The sequence below is a fragment of the Meles meles genome, chromosome 15 (genome assembly GCF_922984935.1).
Source record: "Meles meles chromosome 15, mMelMel3.1 paternal haplotype, whole genome shotgun sequence".
Taxonomy (NCBI): Eukaryota; Metazoa; Chordata; class Mammalia; order Carnivora; family Mustelidae; genus Meles; species Meles meles.
Window position 1 is genome coordinate 15,583,146 of NC_060080.1, and position 17,198 is coordinate 15,600,343.

The window sequence follows — 17,198 nt, forward strand, 5'->3', positions numbered from 1 at the left end:
GGGGTGCTTGTCCACCTGGGGTGTGCAGGCTGTGAAGAGGGAGGGCGGGTGGGAAAGCATGTCCTGGGGAGGGCTGGCCTCTCAGTAGCATGAAGAAGTGAGGAAGGGCTGGGGGCAGCGGGCACGCGCCGTGTGCCCGGGCAGGTGCCCTGGGGTGACCATTTCTCCATCTCCAGCTGAGAGGGCCCCAGGGACAGGCACCCCCTATACACGTCAGCCCCTTACATTGTAACCTCTTCTTCTGCCCCGGACCTTACCATCGGGGACTTGCCACCCCCTCCTCCACTCGGCTTCCATGGGTCCCTACGAGGTCAGCTAAGGGGCAGATGGGAGGCCACTGCCTGTGCCCACAGAGGGACAGTGGGAGGACTGTCAGCCTGCTGGCCCGGATCGGCTCAGCCTGCTCCAGGGAGGGACACTGTCAAACAGGAACAAGCACACTATGCTGGGGCTCCTCCCACTGCGGGTTCAGATCCAGCCGGGACCGTCTTGGAGGGCCCGAGCCTCCAGAGCCTGTGGGCTATCCTGGCAGCCCAGGCTTCAGGACTCCATGCCCTGCTGAGAGACAAGGCTCGAGGCACTGACAGCCTGGGCCGGCATGAGTCCTTGAATCTGGGCTACTCCCAGATGTGCCGTGTCCCCCCCCCCCCCCCCCCCCCCCCCCGCCCCGGCAGTTCTTGAGAACTTCTCCCTGCCTCTGCTCCTGAACCACCTTTGATCCCTCCGTGCCTGCCAAGCTGCGAGCTGGATGGGGGTGGAGAGGGGTACCTGCCTCCTCTGCTCAGGCCAACGACGAGTCCCAGCCCTGGACCCCTGACTGCCTCAACTCCCCCTCGTCTTCTTGCCTACCTGCCACTCTCACCCTAAGTGAGACCAGCTCCCCCAGCCCCCAAAACCAACATCCCCAGCCACCCCCAACCTCTGCTCACATCTTAATCAAGCAGGGATTCTAGAGCAAGACATATGCAAACGAAGGTGGGGCCCTGGCACCCTGGATAACCCCTCTGAACTGGGCTGGCCTTGGCACCCGCTGATCTACTGCACTTGGTCTTCATGGGAAAACCACAGAAACCAGCTCTGGCTAACTTACTTAGGAAAAGATTTTAATGGAAGAATATTGGGCTGCTCACACTGGGTTATCAGGAAGGCTGGAGAACAAGGGAGGTGAGCACCTTTGGACAGTGTCCCCCATGGGAACTGTGTGCTACCTTCCACGCCCCAGGTGGACCCTGCTGGACTCCCCAGTCCTGTCGGCCTCTCTCCGAAGCTTTGTATCACTCCCTCCAGATGCCAAGCCCCAGGGACAAGGGTTCGACTAGTCAAGCACACGTCCCAGCTACCTACCGCTCTGATGGAGGAGTGAGGAGGGGACGGGAGCCTCACATCATCTTCTGTGATGGGAGGAGGTGGGCTCCCCTTGCCTGGGAGTTGTCTAACAGAGGAAGGCTGTGGCCATGACCCTTTCTGGTGAGTTCCCCTGTCATGGCCATCGTGACACCTGGGGCCCAGCACTGCTAGTGTGCACCCGACCACGCAGCTGGGGGGGGGGGGTTGGCGCGTGAGGTCTCTGCCATGTCTCAGGGTGGCTGGCAGACAGGTAACTCTGTGGACCTGGCCAGCGCACTCTTCTGCTTACGGTGATGGCCAGACACTGTGCCTTGTTTCGTCCCAGAACTGGGTCCCCCCCCCCAGCTGCCCAGGAGTCCATTTCAGGTCAAAGGGCCTGCGTTTCTTATTTGTGTTCTATTACTTAGGGTTTCGGTCTCACCATATTTGGTACCTGACTCACAGACTTAGGCTCAACTAGTGTGTTGTTCCTCTATGGAATGTCCAGCCTCAGAGTCATCAAATGGGGGACGTCTACGATTTTAAAAGATTGCCTGTTCAAACTGTTTGGTGGTCCTGCACAAGGGTGCAGAGAATCGTGGGCTGAGGCTGGGCCAGGCAGGGCATGAGTGACCCCAGAGCTGACGCCTCCCACCTGCAGAGAGCCAGGGTCTTGCAGGACCGCTGGAAGGCCAGGAAGTGAGGACAGACTGCTTTCTCAGTCTGGCATCTAGAAGCTTCTCTTCTCTCCCATAGCTCAGGGGATAGGCCTGGGGAGGGGTGGGGTGCCCATCCCCCCCACGGTTCTGCTTCCAGACTCCTGCCTCTGGGACTTGGCCTGCTTGCTCCAGCGATCTAAACACTGGCCCTGAACATGGAATGGGGTCTCTGAGCATTGCCTTGACCTGGCAACCACCCCTGGAATACCGTTTGGGTCTGGGGTCTGAAGGCTGCTGCAGAGAGAGCCTGTTCCCTCCTAGCTGGTCTAGACCGTACCCTCTAGGGCTTCTGGGTCCGGCCAGCTAGCTGCCCACCTTAGAATGAGGAATTTGCCCCCCAAGCGAGGGGATCAGATTGCACATTCCTGAGGACTGAGTCACTCCCAGTTCCTGCCTATCTTCAGGAATGTGTTTGTGCTAATGCCTGGAGGGGAGCTGAGGGCCTGAGAGGGATTGCACACACACAGGCCATGCACTCTGCGTCGGGCTGCCTTGTGGGGAGGGATGAGGGGCCCGCGCAAGGTCAAGGGGGACAAGGCTGTGACCTCTGGAGCTACTGAGATGCGGTTCAGCATGGCCCCCGAGGGCCCAAGAAGGAAAGAGCCAGACTCAGGCAGTAACTTTGCTTTGCCAGAGTTGGCCTTAATTTGATCCCATGGGACAGAGTAGAGAGGGGCCAGTCCAAGCAGGGCTCCCTTGCAGCAACCCTGGGAAAGGGACTTGGTCCCTCACCACCTCCTTCAAGGAAGGACGACCTCCTGGAGGGCTCCGAGGGCTGGGTGAGGCTCTGGTGGCTCCTGGCTCCCCCTGAGTCCTAGCCCCTGGCCCCTCCTCCATCCAGAGTCCTCTGCTGAGATGGTTCTTTTCTGTCTCCAGCATGAGCTGCCCAGCTGTGAGAGAAACCACATACTCAGTAAATCGGCTGCTGTCACAGAGGGTGTATTTGGTCAGGCTCTGCGCCAAGGCCTTTACGCTGTGTAGCCATGTGCCCTGGTTTGCCTGGGCCAGTCCTGGGTTGCTAAACAATTATTAATAGCACTGCTTTTCTCTTTCAAAAGTGCCCTGGTTTGGAAGATAGGTATATATTCACCCTAATTTTATAGATTTTTTTTAATCCCCACAACGCCCTACAAGAGGGGCCCTGCTGATAGTCCCATTTTATGATCCAGAAACTAAGGCTTACAGAAGAGTGGTGACTTGCCCAAGGTCATACAGTCTCGGAAAGGGTAGATCCGGAAACTGTTAGGACCTGAGCTCTAGACTTCAAAGCCCCTTGGCTTAGCTGTGACACCAAATTTCCTCTCCTAGAATCCTTTGATGCTTTGAAGGACTGAGCATCTATTATCTCCAAACAGTAGAGAAATAACAATGAAAGAGTCCTGGAGCTCTCTCGGCTCCCTCCCCAGTCCCACACTTGGGCTCTCTTTGGCATGTTGTTCCCTTCTTGAGACACAGTGTGCACAGATCTGGTTCGTTCACTGGCAGCTGAAGCATCATCCTGAGATGCACAAGCAATACTGGGCCTCCTGTGTGCCCGGTGTCGCCTCTAATCCTCGTGCCTACCCTGCGAGCTGGGTATTATGGTCCTCCTTGCACAGAAGGGAAGCTCCTGAAGGTTGTACAGCTTTGAGGAGGCAGAGCTGGGGTCAGAACGTGGAGAACCCTGCTGTGAGCCGAGCGAACTCTCCACAGGGTGCCATTTTGGCTCCATGCACTGTGGAAGCTGAGCTGTGGGACACTCTCTGGGCTGCAAGGGAGTAAGAGACAAAAATGGTGGAACCACATTATGCCCTCCAAAGACCCTCAAGGCCCCCAGGCACTTTGGCCATCAAGGAGCCAGGACTGTCTTGCCCAAGAGCACAGCCAATAAGCCCTGTGAGTTGGTCTAAGGCCCATACACGAGAGCCTTTGTTTGCAGATACATTACATTTAAAAGGTGGAGAACAAACCATTTCTAGGGCCCAGAGGCCCCGCTCCAGTTTCAACACCCAGAGGTCAGTGCACTGTGAGAGCCTCTTCCCACTCCCACCCGCTGGCCCCAGGGGAGGGAGAAATAAAAGCAAGTACAGGCCAGATGGTCCAGGGAAAAGGGGATTTGGGAAAAGGATGTTTGTTCAAAATTTACCAAAAATAGAGAACCAAGGGGAGGAAGAGTCTACCTCTTGACCCATTTAAAAAAACTATTTCCCAGGAAGGACTTTCTAAGTAATGGACAGTATCACAAGACGAAAAGCCAGTGGCTTTGACAATGTGAAAATGTAAAACATTGGGGGTTCAAAACCATCGAAAACAAAAATAAAAGGAAACAACACACTAGTAAAACATATTGTCACAGCGGCAATGTAGAGAGAGCATGTAGGATGATTTTTATATAAGCCCCTCAAAACTGTGTTAGAAAAGGGACACCTGGGCGGCTCAGCCAGTTCAACATCTGCCATCAGATGATCCCAGGTCACGATCCCAGGGTCCTGGGTTCGAGCCTTGCATTGGGCTCCCTGCTTGGCAGGAAGCCTGCTTCTCCCTCTCCCATTCCTCCTGCTTGTGTTCTCTCTCACTGTGTCTCTCTCCGTCCAATAAATAAAATCTTAAAAAAAAAAACAACCCTGTTAGAAAAGCTCGTGAAGAAAGCAGAGAACCCACCCAAAAAGTTAAAGATGGCTTAATAATTATGAGCATTTTTGTGTCCTTGATCATCATGTAAGTTCTAATTTTGAAATAACATTACTTGCCTTTTAGAATAGAATTGGGTTTGCTGGTATTGCCATGAGCTGGTGCAGACCCACGACACTCTCTCTCAGGCCTCCGCTGGTGGGGGCATGAAAGTCACGGACAAGTCACGGACAACCGCTCTAGAAATACTTGGGCAGAATGCACCAAGGATATTTAACTAGAAAACGTAAATGCCTTGGACTTTTCTCTGAGGAAATAATTAGAAATTCAAACAAAAAATTATGGACAAAGATGATCCATGAAGGGAATGTATAGTAACAAAAAAATAGAAGCCCAGATACTCCAAAATAGATGAAAAATGAAAGAGTTTACAATGGAGGTATATGATTACACAGCCCTTTAAAATGGTATTTTTGAAGAATGTTCATGCAAAGCAAAAAGAGCTATGAAGTATTATTGATCAAAGTAGACTGCAAAGCAATTGTATGTTCCCAATTTTAAAAAGCATACATACATGTATGGATGACAGGGCTCTGTCGACACACGATGACCGTGGCTCAGGCAGCGTAAGTCGTGATGCTTTCCCTTCAGGCACGATCTCTAAGGCATGGAAGCTGGCACCATCCCCTGCCCTCCGAGAGCGGTAGGCATGTCACGAGACCACTCAGTGTTCCAGAGGGTGGAGGAGAGGCTGGGGATGGGGAAGGAGCCTGAGGGAAGGTCCAGGGCAAAAGGGCCTGGAGAGCAGGACGTCTAGGTGCTAGCAGTGACGGCAGGTCAGAGAGTGTGAGGGCCAGCGACCAAGAGTATAACCACAATCCAAGCCCGGATGACAGCATCAAGAACCAGTCCCCAGATCAGCTCCGCAGGCGCGGCTGTGCTCATGGGTCCGGTCGAGCTGCTAGGTGGGAAGCCGCTATCGCCCTAGGAGTCAGGAGAACGGGGTTGGCCTCTGTCTCTGCCTGACGTCGCCACACGATCCTGGTGAGACTCTGAGCTTCTGGAGCCTCCGTTAGATCATCTCTGACACTGGATGTTTGTTCCCCCTTGGCCTGCCTGTGGTGAGGAGTGAAGCAGGCTGTGTGGACCGTGTAGGGATCTGTACACCCTTGCTGGCATCTGAGGAAAGGGATGAATCCAGGACTTAATAGCCATGGGCACCTCCAAAGCCAGCCTCTTCCTGGAAGTCTTCCCTTTCCGTCAGCCCTGGGCCAGTTTCTTCTGGATCCTTCCAGTGCTTTCTGCTGACCACACAGATCCTTAGTCTTTCATGGGATCCCCGGCTGCTTCATGTGTGGAAAGCTTGTCTTTACAACTACATTGTTGGATGGTTGGCACCAGTGACCCCCCACCGTGCCCCAGGTTCTGTCTTCGAGAACAGGATCCCTTAGTGGGAGGTGAGAACCGCTCCTCTCTCAGGTTGCTGGAAGAGCATCCGCACAATTGTATGCTGCTCTGCTCTGGCTCCCCCTGGAGGTGGGGGCGGGCACTGCCGCAGCTTACTCAGCGGATTGTTTGGAGACCAGACCCTGCACCCATGGAAACCCACTGAGGGACAAGGCTCTTGCTAGGGGAAGGTAGGGTGTTGGAGCCACTGGCTGAGGCTGTTTAACTTCCAAGTGCCAGGGTGGGCTGTCTTACTTCAAAGCTCTCTTCCAGATCCCAAAGCATTGAGTTCTGGGCCTGTAAACTCCCAGGATCAGAGGACAGAGAAACCTAAGCGGTGTAAGACCCAAGATTCTGAGACAGCGGAGATGGCACTCTCAGGAACACCATTCCCTGGCCTGCTGCCCTCCTCCCCAGAAAATGCACAGCCTGGTCAAGCCCAGGGGGCCCTGTCTCACCTTGACTTTAGGCCAGTCAGCTGCCCAGAAGCAGTGGACAGCAATCCTGTCACCAGAAAACCAGGGCTGAGTTCTCCAAAGGGGAGGTGCTAATCAGTCACTAAAAGCCAGGGGGCCCAGGGCACCTGGGTGGCTCAGTCATTAAGCATCCGCCTTAGGCTTGGGTCATGATCTCAGGGTCCTGGGATCAAGCCCTGCATGGGGCTCCCTGCTCAGCGGGGAGTCTGTGTCTCCCTCTTCCATTCCCTTTGCTTATAATAAATAAATTTAAAAAATAAATAAATAAAATCTTTAAAAAAATAAAAAAATAAATAAAACCAGGATCCCTGGGTGACGGACATTGGGGAGGGTATGTGCTATGATGAGTGCTGTGAATTGTGTAAGACTGATGATTCACAGACCTGTACCCCTGAAACAAATAATACATTAAATGTTTATTTTAAAAAAAGAAGTCAAAATAAATCCATAAACATCCAATAAAATTTGTTCCTTAAAAAAAAAATGGAAAAGCAAAAAAAAAGATCAAAAACAAATTAGGGCCCGTGCAAAAGACCCTCAGTGTGAGACCCTCAGTTTGTTCTGTCCTGATAGCGCCCTCCCAGGCTGGGTCTTAGATGTTTGCCATCCCTGGCTCGGTCGTCAGGAAAGACAGAAGCTAGAGTCCTTGCCTTGGGATGCGGTCCAGCTTTCGTGAAGGAAGACATTTGCACGGGTCTCAGAGTGTTCACTGTCCTCCACACCATGGCGAGAAGGTGGGGAAGGCCAGCGGGTGTGTCCCTGCGTCTCTGTAGCTGAGTGGCTCTGTGTTGCCATCTCCGCAGGGAGGCTTGGGTTCACTGGGGTGGAGGGGCCTTGAGAGAAAAACAGCCAGGCACAGCCTCCCTGGCACGTGGGGCTGCCCGAAGGACAGAAGCACAGCCTGCCACAAGCTCAGCCCTGGGAACAGCAAGGGGTGGATTCTCGCCCTGGCCGACCTGGTGAGCTCATCGGTCCCTCTAAAGTGCAGGCCAGAACGTTCCCTGTGCTGCAGAACACTCAGAACCTGTCCCCTGTCCCCACCCCTGCCTGGTACAGCAGCATAGAGATGCCTGCAGTGGGGCTCTATCGGTCGGACACCGCAGGGAGGAAGCAGAATTGGGGAGTTGCCTTGACCGTGAGGTGAAGCGTGGGTGTGAACCTTTCTGAACTTGGCCCTGGAGAACTCACATCTGACTCGACTGCCTTCCTCAGGTTAATGTTCCACTACAGCCTTGGACCTCTGCTCTGCGAGGCCCGGAAGTTTCTACTTGCCACAGTTCAGCTCAGCCCTGAGCTGGGGCAGGATCTGATCCCCCCAGGAGCCTAAGCGCAGAAGGCAGCTGCCAGGCGGGGCTCTGTAGGTAAAATGCCGCTGCAGGTGGGAAGGACCATCCTTGGGTCCAGGAGGACTGACCTTGATCCCTGAAGGGCCGGGGGAAATGATTGCTTTCCTCTAAGCCAAGAGCCCACCGTGGATCGGATACATTCATACACACCAACATACAGTCAGTAACCTCGGACTTTGTATGTACTTATATATGTATCCATCTATGGGGTTTTTGGTCACTAAACAAAAGCCAGTGTGTCCCAGTGACTCTTAGTTCACTACTGGGTCCCTGGTGCTTGGAACAGAATTGTCACCCACCCCTTTCCCCACATACAACCTCCTTAACCTCTTAGCTGCTGGAGGCCAGGGGCCCAGAACTAAATGTTTGGGTCCCATTAGTGAAAGGGGTCCCATGAGAAGTCCTGAGGAGGACCTCTGCGAGGAGTGTTGTCCTCGGGCCCCAGCATCGCGTAGACACAGAACTGGCCACCAAGGTCTATGGCCTGTCCCCTGTCCCAGAGGGGAAGCACGGACTTGCCTGAGCAGGAAGGCTTTTCCTCCCGCCGTGTGGTCTGTGCATGGTCCGTGCATGAGAGGATCGATGGCGTGCTCAGTGAGAGTCCTCCTAGCAGATCACTCACTTCCCGGCCATACAGGAGAAGCTGTGACACCTGGGAGTGGGGACCCCGGCTCCCGGATCCTAGGATCCATCCCCCTTGCAGCTGGGGAGGGGAGTTACGGGAGCAGGGGTGGTGCAGGTCTCATGCTCCAGAAGTGGAGAGAAAGGGGACAGAGGCTCCTATGGGTTCTGGAGCCCCAGAACCTCCAACTGGACCCGTGGGTCCCGGCAGCTCTCCGTTTACTGCTGTGTCCCTGGTGCCTGGTGCGGAGTTGGCACTTAGCCAACATCTGAACGAATAAATGAATGAGCGATGCCAATGCATCGAGTCATCCGGGTCTCAGCAGCTCTCGGGCTGCCCTTGCTGGATTCCCCACGCCCCTCCAGCTGGACGGGTAAGGGTGCTGAGGCAGAGCCCAGGCAGCCCACTGGCCCTGGCACTTCCGCGTGGCTTGGACCTCAGGTTCTGGGCTCTGTGCATGCCCTTTGGCCCCAGGCTTGAGCCTAATCCTCATTCCCGGTATCCTCCTCTCGTCCGGTTTGCCCGTGGCCTTCCTCTCCTCCCAGCTCTCCAGGGTCTGGGAGACGCCGGGGCAGGTGAGAGGAAACGTCCATTTCCTCTTCACAGAAGCCGGTAGAAGGGTGTGTTGACAGGCTCTGGGGTGCTCTGAGGGCAACAGTGGGGTTTGGGTCATCACAGAGGGCCTGCGGGGCCTGCCTCCCACCCAGAAGCAGCTCCTTGGCCTCCCTGTGCTCCCAGGTCCCAGCTGTGTCTGACTCATTGGCCCCTCATCCCACCCCTTCCCCGCCTGACGGAGCTCGACAGATGGCCGGGGCCCGCCGGCTGACTGGATCCACCTGTATTTCTAGATTCAGAGTCAGCGCAGGTGTGAGGCCGACAGCCCTGGCACTGCCTCGGCGTTTCACCTCAACCGACTTGGGCGATCTTCGTCGGACGCTGCGAAGCGCAGCGTATTGTCTCCCCGTGGCATTCGAGGAAACTGAGGCGCGGAGGGTTGAAGCTACTGGCCCAGGACAAAGAGCGGAGCTGGTATTTTTCCGCACAGCCACCCGGGGTCCCCACCGTGGCCCTCAGCCCCCCTCCCCTGCATTACGTGATACTCACCCTGGAGTGCTGGCAAGCCTGGCCTCTCCAAGCCGTGGTGAGCCCTCAGGAGGAAAGCCGGGCTGCAGGCCAGGACACGGGGGCAGGGTGGTCTCGCCGGGGGGCTGGGGGCAGCCAGCCAGGCGCTGAGAGTTTACAGCTGTCCTCACAACGCCGGGGGCACAATCAAAGTCTGTCCTTTGAAGAGGGGCATCTCCATCTGTGCCCGTGTCCCTGTGATGCCACCGGTTCTGTCCTCGAGGGGAGCCGCCAAGGGAAGAGAAATCTTCCGTCATCTTCCTGGAGCAAGAAACAGCCCTCCTGCGACCCTTCCTGCCTGGACACCCTTCTCCCGCTTCACAGAAACAGGACCCGGTCTCGCTTGAGGCTACCCACTGCCTGGCCACAAACAGCCTGTCAGGTGAGCACGGCCACCAGGCGCCTGAAAGCCTCTGCTGCTCGGAGTCGGAAGCCACTCGAGGACTTCCCGTCGGGGTGTTTGTTGTCAGACTTTGGTACCGGCCACACAGGTGGCCTGCTGTGCTCTGGCCCTTCGGAGCCTGGGATCTTGTATCAGCTTTCTGGGCAGGCTGGGTAGGGGAGGTGATGGCATCTGACAGGCGCCGGCAGGGCTGACCCCCTGCACGGAAGAAGGACACCATCTGGAGGCTCCAGGCAGGATCCTTCCTGGCCTCTTCCAGCTTCTGGAAGGCCTGGGGCTTCGTCCCTCCTTTGTCTGTCTCCATATTCACGTTGTCTCCTCTGCTCCATGTCCATCCTCTGAGCGTCTCTTATGAGGACCTTTGTCACTGGATGAGCCCATCTCACAATCCCTAATTACATCTACAAAAGCCACCTTTTCCAAATGGTTCTGAGGGTCAGAATATAGACATATCTTTTGGGGGGACCCCAATTCGACCCATGACAGGTCATTACATAACACATGGCAGGTCTACACGGGCTGGGGTCTACACTATCTAACCTCTGCTCCTCCCACCTCCTGGCCCTCAGACCTCAGCCCACTGCGGTCCACTCATGCCCCCCTACTCCCAGCCCAGGGCCCCCACTGTTTCTCTCCTGCTCCGCGGGCACTGGTCCCGCTGCCTGGGAGAGGCGCGCGCGGAGGTCTTTCCCAGAACCGCACCACCATTCCCGCTGTCAGAGAGTGCGTTCTGCAGGGGGGCGGTCTTCTGACTTGGAGGCCTCCCTGGCCACCTCGGCTCAACTTTCCACGCTCTCCCAAGCATTTCCTCTCTGTCTTTCCCCCAGCGCTTATCACATGCATTTTCCTCCTGTATCTCGTGTGCTGTCTGCCCTCCCCAGGGAGGCCTGGCTGTTTCTGCCAGTTCTGCTTGCTGTGGTGTCCCAGCAGCCAGATGCCTGGGGCCAGGCAGCCTTGGTTGAATGCATGAATGCATGAATGCATGAAGGAGTGAATGGACAAGTCTCTGGTCAGGCTGAGTTTTGAGTTCCCAGAAGCCTTTGTGGACATGCTAGCCCCACTTGCCTGAACTCCTGGACTCAGAGTGCCCCCAAGTCAGCCTGTGAGCATCCTTCTTATCAAGTGCAAGTCTAGAAAGGGGTCATGGTTGGTTCTGCAGATGCTCCCTGAGCCTACAGCCAAGTCAGCCCCAGGCCCTGGGTCTTTCCTGGCCCTTCTTCCTCGCGCCTGGCCCATTCCTTCCCTGGTCACATTCAGCCACGTGTGCCGAGGGGCCAGTATGGGAAGCACAGGCGGGTCCTGCTGCCCCTGGGCCCCCCAGAGCTGCCATGGGGGAGGAGTGGAGGATGGGGGCAGGTGCTTCTGATGCACCAAAGCCTGGGATGAAGGCCTCCAGGGTAGGCATTAAAGGAACACGCATGAACAGGACTGTGGGCAGACCCCCCCAAAAATAACCCCTACATTTGGTGGAAAATCCCTAACCAGAAGAGTCTCCACTTCAGAAGAAAAGAGCCTTGGGCCTGGGGTAGACGGGATGCTGGCTTTCCCCCACAGCTGTGGCTGGCCTTCTGCTTCCTCATCTCTCAATCCACACACTCGAACACACGAGGGATAGCCAAGGTAGGATTCTTCTTCTGTACAGACTCTAAGAGCTCTGTGCTGGCTGCCTAGAGCACGGAGTTGAGAAGGATTCTGAGGTTCAGTCCAGGGATACAAGAAGCACAGTGGTCAGTTATGATGTCGGCCATAGGGACAGGGGAGGAGAGTGAGTGCCATGGTGTGGGAAGGCTCGGTGAGATGATATGAGATGGTGCTTCGGGCTACCCGTCTACACGGGTCTGTGGATGCCTGCTGTCGCATCAGAAGTCCTTGCTGAATTCTGTTGGTCACTCTGAGGCTGCTTGTGGGAGCTGCTGGCAGGGAAATACTCACTGACCCAGTGGAGACACGGCTCCTTTCCTAGGCTGCTGTGGAAGCCACAGGACAATGAGCCGAGAGCCGGCACTGCCCTCTGACCAGTGTAGCGGTGACGTCTGCCAGCAGAGGCTGGCTTCTGGCCTGGGGCTTGGATCAGCACAGCTGTGGCCCTGGCTGGGCCTGGCCAAGTGCCCCCCCCCACCCCCCCTCAGCTGCCAGAGGTGAGAACTCCTCGGGACAGACAGGGAGCCCAGCACACGGCTCCTGGGAATGCTGGGTCGACGTTCACAGCCAGAGCGGCGGGATCAGCATCAAGGCCTTGGCCCTCTAGGGAGGAGCTGCCCCAACATGAATAGAGCTTCAGTTTCCCCTCTGTGAGGCAGGATCCCACCAGCTGTTGACTTTGCAGGTGGGGCAGGTGTAGCTGTGCCTGGGAGAAAGGCAGTGGCACAGAGCTGTGCCCACCTAGAGGACGGACCGCCTTTTCCTACTGTGCTCACAGGTGCCCTGTGGACCAGTGCTGGCTCTGGGGTTCCAGATCGTGCTGAACCACTGGCTGCATCGTTACAGTTCTTCAGGTTCTAAATGAGGCGGGTAGACCCAGAAAGAGGGAGTCATTCCATGTGGCTTCAGGAAGGTGTCCTGGAGGAGGGAGGGTCTGAGTGGGGCCGTGGGGAGCCCATGGCCAGGACGACGACCACAGCCCGAGTCTGGACCGCTGACTTCCCCCAGAGGGACTGCGGCCCGCTGCCTTTCCCAGCACAGCTGTTTTCTTTCCTAGTTCTGTATTTTGGTTCCTGCTGACTCCTCTGTGACATAAATGCAAATGAGACAACAAGCACAACAACTTCAAAGCCAAGGAAGCCTGCGGAGGGGGCTGTCCCCACGGGACCCTGCTGGGCAGGGAAGCTGGGCCAACCTATCTATCCCTTGGTGCCCGCCCTCCCGGGCTCTGCCGGGTGAGGAGGCCTTTGAAGGGCCCTGAGGGCCTGAAGAAGAGGGCCAAGAAGAGAGAGCAGCCAGGACCCAGAGTTTGAGGCGAATCAACAAGGGCTAGCACGGCTCATGGATGGATTTTTCACTTTTTGTTTTGTTTTGTTTTGTTTTTAACCACTGGGGACGTAATTCAAACGTTTTCCTGTGTGAAGCCCCAGAATATAAAATGGAGGAAGGAGGGACCCAGAGCTTACTCCCTACCCACTTTTGGGGGCCCTCCTGAAACACTTTTTGGGCCACCAGTAGATTGAAAACTACTCACCCACGGGATGTGACCCAGATGTTCACATCTGTTCGTCACTTTCCCTTCTGTCTGCCCAAGGCCTCTGCAGCCCCACCTGTGGCCACACCAGGTTCTCCCGGGCCCTGTCCAGGTCCTCACAGGTTTGGACACCATCTGCTTTGTCATCCTGAATGCTAATCTCTGTCCCTTTCTTCCTCCATCCCTCCCATTTTTTCTCCTGGAAAACTCCTTCTCGTCCTTCAAGACCCCAGCTTGGTCAGAGACACGTACCTTATCTCCCTCCTCCAGCCCCTCCCATATGGAGACAAAGTGGCCCTTTCTTCCTGCCTCTGTGCTTCATCCCCCACAACATCAAAGCAGTCCTTCTGCTGTGTTTGAAGTGCCCCTTTCCCTGTTTGTCCCCGCAAGGGTCTCATCTCCTCCGGAGTCGGCGGCTTGCTCTTCACCTCCTGCATTCCCTGGGCTAGGAACCATCTTGCGGATCCGAGGGGCTCGGCTCACTGGACTCTGGGTTGGATCTGGGCCCCTGGACTGTGTTTGGAGGTCCAGCTCAGGGCCACCCCTCATGGCCACACACACACACACACACACACACACACACACACATCATCATCATCATCGCTAATTTCCACTTGAAGAGGGAGGCCCAGAGGAGGGAGGAGCCCTGGGTTCCCTCCATGTTTCTGGTGTGGTATTGGAGCTGGGGGCGGGAGGGGAGGGATGGAGGGGTGTTAGAGGCCTTATAAGGCCCTCCACCTTAGCTCTGGCCATCCTCCTCCGCCCCCAGCCCAGCAGGAAGGAGGCATCCATTCCAGGACTCTGGAGCGAAAGGTCACTTCCTGGGCCAGCGTAACCATGGCAGCATGACGCCCTCCCTTCCCCTCTGCCCCGGCAGCGACACACTTGCCAAGTGTCCTCACAAGCTCTAATTTTGTCCAAATTTACAGTTTCAGGCTAAGGAAAGTCTTGTGCCAGGGTTTGAACCCTGGCCAGGTGTCCGGGGGGTGTAAGATGTACCTTATTGTGGGGGGTGGGGGGAGCTTCTGCAAGCCCCTGAGCCTCCTGCTTCAGTTTTCGCAGCTGTAAGAGAAGGAAGCTGATTCGGGTGAGAGGTGATCAAAACTGGGCTGAAGAAACCTCAGGATTCTAGGACATAAGAGGGCTTCTGCCAAGCAAACTACTTTGCCTGGAGAAAATGCATTGATTTTTTTCTGTGTCAGACATGTTAAAGCTCTGGGTAAGATTTTTTGCTTGAGAAAAAAATAAAGATTTTAACTGACTAAAAAAAAAAGTCTTGAAAATTTTGATGCATTTAGAAATCCAACCAGTGTGTCCTGAAATTCTAGGAGGTTCTCGGAGACTGGGACGGAGAGAAATTCAAGAGAAAAAGAGCTGGTTGTTTTCCAGCTGCAAACCTCTGCTGTGTTACAACATTACAAGGTGGGGGGCGTGGGGGCTGGAAAGCCTCTTTCCTCCCTGTCTCTTGCCTTCAATGTCAGCACTTCTCTCAGGTTAGGACTGATGAACTCGGATACACTGTTGTGCTCTTTAAATTCTCTGAAACCTTCCTTCTCCTTCTCCATGGGTTCCTGGATGGTCGCTGAGCTTCTCTCTGGCCTGCGAGAGGGAGGGGACAGATGCCGGGGAAGTGGGGTGGGGGTGGGGAGCGGCTGGAATGGGGTGAGGGGGTGTGGAATGCAAGAGGGGCACAGGGACCTGAAGCCTGAGTGAGAACCGTCCCCTGGGGCCTGTGGCCTATTGGAGAGATTACTAAACTCTGCTGGAAAAGTTTCCATTTTTCTGCTCAGGCTCCTGGCATCCAGTTCAGGCCAGGAGCAGGGGCTGCTGGGAATCCAGGCCAGGAGCAGGGGCTGCTGGGAATGCAGGCCAGGAGCAGGGGCTGCTGGGAATCCAGGCCAGGAGCAGGGGCTGCTGGGAATCCAGGCCAGGAGCAGGGGCTGCTGGGAATCCAGGCCAGGAGCAGGGGCTGCTGGGAATGCAGGCCAGGAGCAGGGGCTGCTGGGAATCCAGGCCAGGAGCAGGGGCTGCTGGGAATCCAGGCCAGGAGCAGGGGCTGCTGGGAATCCAGGCCAGGAGCAGGGGCTGCTGGGATTCCAACACAGGACCTGGGGCAAGAAGATGGAGGAGCTGTCACAGCCCAGGGATGAGCGAGGACATAGCCGTGCTGGCATGTCCCACACTCCCTGCCACCCTGGGGGCCAGGGAGGTGCCTCTCCGCTGGGCAATGCTCCTGGCCACAGCGAGCTGCCTGGATTCATGCGACGGTGGGGACATGAGCCTGCCTTACCCCCGTCGTCCTGGTCATCTAGTCAAGCCAACAGACGTGGGCACTTTAAAGTCAGATTCGGGCACATCCCAAACTGGGCGTCTGTCTCAGGGGGAGAGAACTGGGATCAGAGACAGAGGCCAAAGGAACTTTGAAACTTCTCTGCAATGTTCTCCCCCTCCCCCAAGAAAAATGTATTCTTGGACTACTTGGGTAATAATAATAACTTAAAAAAATAAAGAACTTACTGTAAAAATATCAACTGTCTTACAACTGACTCCAGACATGTTCCTTCTTCGAGATTGGGGTCAGGACTGACTGACTGGTTCAGATGGTTTCTCCTGACTCGTCAGGTGCTTTGGAATCAGATCTGGCTCCTTGTGCCTCCGATTCTCTATCTGTACACCCAATAGCCTCCAAGGTCCTTCCAGCCCTGACATCAGATTACAAGAAGCTTCACTGTGTGAGGCAACAAACGGCCTCTCTGTCTGGCTTCCTTCGGGCCTTCTCAAGGTGGGGAGGGCTCACTTCAGCCGCAGTGTCCTCTGAGCCGCAAGCCTGCAGAGGCTTGGGGGTGCTCCAAGGGCCATGGGGGACAGAGCACCAGGTGAGCTGAGCTGCCCTTCCCGGAGAGAGTATGCCAGGCCTCAGAAAGCCTTCAGTGGGCCCCAGCGTCAGGGCAGTCAGGACAAACACTAGCATAGCAGCAGGGTTAGTCATGTCCCTCTCCGGGTTTGGGATTGAACAGGCATGACCTGTGTGTGTCATTAAGACAGAGATGGTCTGGTTAGGGACATTGGCCCAGTGACCCCGCCCCCGGCACCGATCGCTATGACAACAGCTCAATAGGGTCCCAAGGGCCTAAGAATCCTGCTTTCACTGAGAGCGAGGTTGGCTGAGGTCAGACAAAGAGGGATTAATAGAGCCCTGTTCTCATTAAGCCACAAAGCGTCATTATTACAAGTCGGAATGGCCCTACCAGGAGACGCACCATGTTTTCAAGTCAGAGAGAGCCCAGTCCATCCGCCAAAAGAATGGTTCCAGCATCAGCCTCCAAGTCACCCTGAGCCCGGAATCAGAGGAGGAGGAGAAAACACGAGAAAAACCCAAGTGTCCCACAGACGGTTACATAAAGCGTAGTGTAGAAAAACCACAGCCGGGCTCGCACTCAGGCACACGCGGACGTTCATGATATCATCGCACTGAACTCCTCACAGCACACAGAAACATGTTATAACATCTGTCTGAGAGATCACACTTTTTTTAAAGAATCACATATATATGTACATTGTATATATATCTATATCTATATGAATCATTTACATATATATGAATGCACAATACAAATACAGAAGATATTTTAAAATGGTGTCAGTGATTATCTTTGGAAAGTGTCATTTTTTCCTTTTGGTTTATCTGTGTTTTTCTTATAATGAACATATACTGATTTCTTTTGCATTTCTAAAAACTTATTTTCTTAAACATTGGTACAGAGAATTAGAGGGTGGTCATCCTTTCCCTCTGTAATCAAACTTCAGCTAGTAAAATTCATGAAAGGGCATTGATTTGGAGGGTCAAGTTTTCTTGAATATTTATATGCTAATATTTATAATGCAATATTAATTCAAGAATATATATTTTTAAAATTTTGCATCTACCAGTATATAAGAAAATCATTCTAAAC

The 17,198-nt window shown here is 54.9% G+C and overlaps 1 long non-coding RNA gene across 1 annotated transcript; it reads left to right on the forward strand.

The window, feature by feature from the left end:
* Nucleotides 1-1,038: 1,038 nt before the first annotated feature.
* Nucleotides 1,039-14,525, forward strand: LOC123926048. Its single transcript, XR_006815146.1, has 3 exons — nt 1,039-1,164; nt 1,288-1,467; nt 9,394-14,525. It is a non-coding gene; the product is annotated as an uncharacterized LOC123926048 (long non-coding RNA).
* Nucleotides 14,526-17,198: the final 2,673 nt, after the last annotated feature.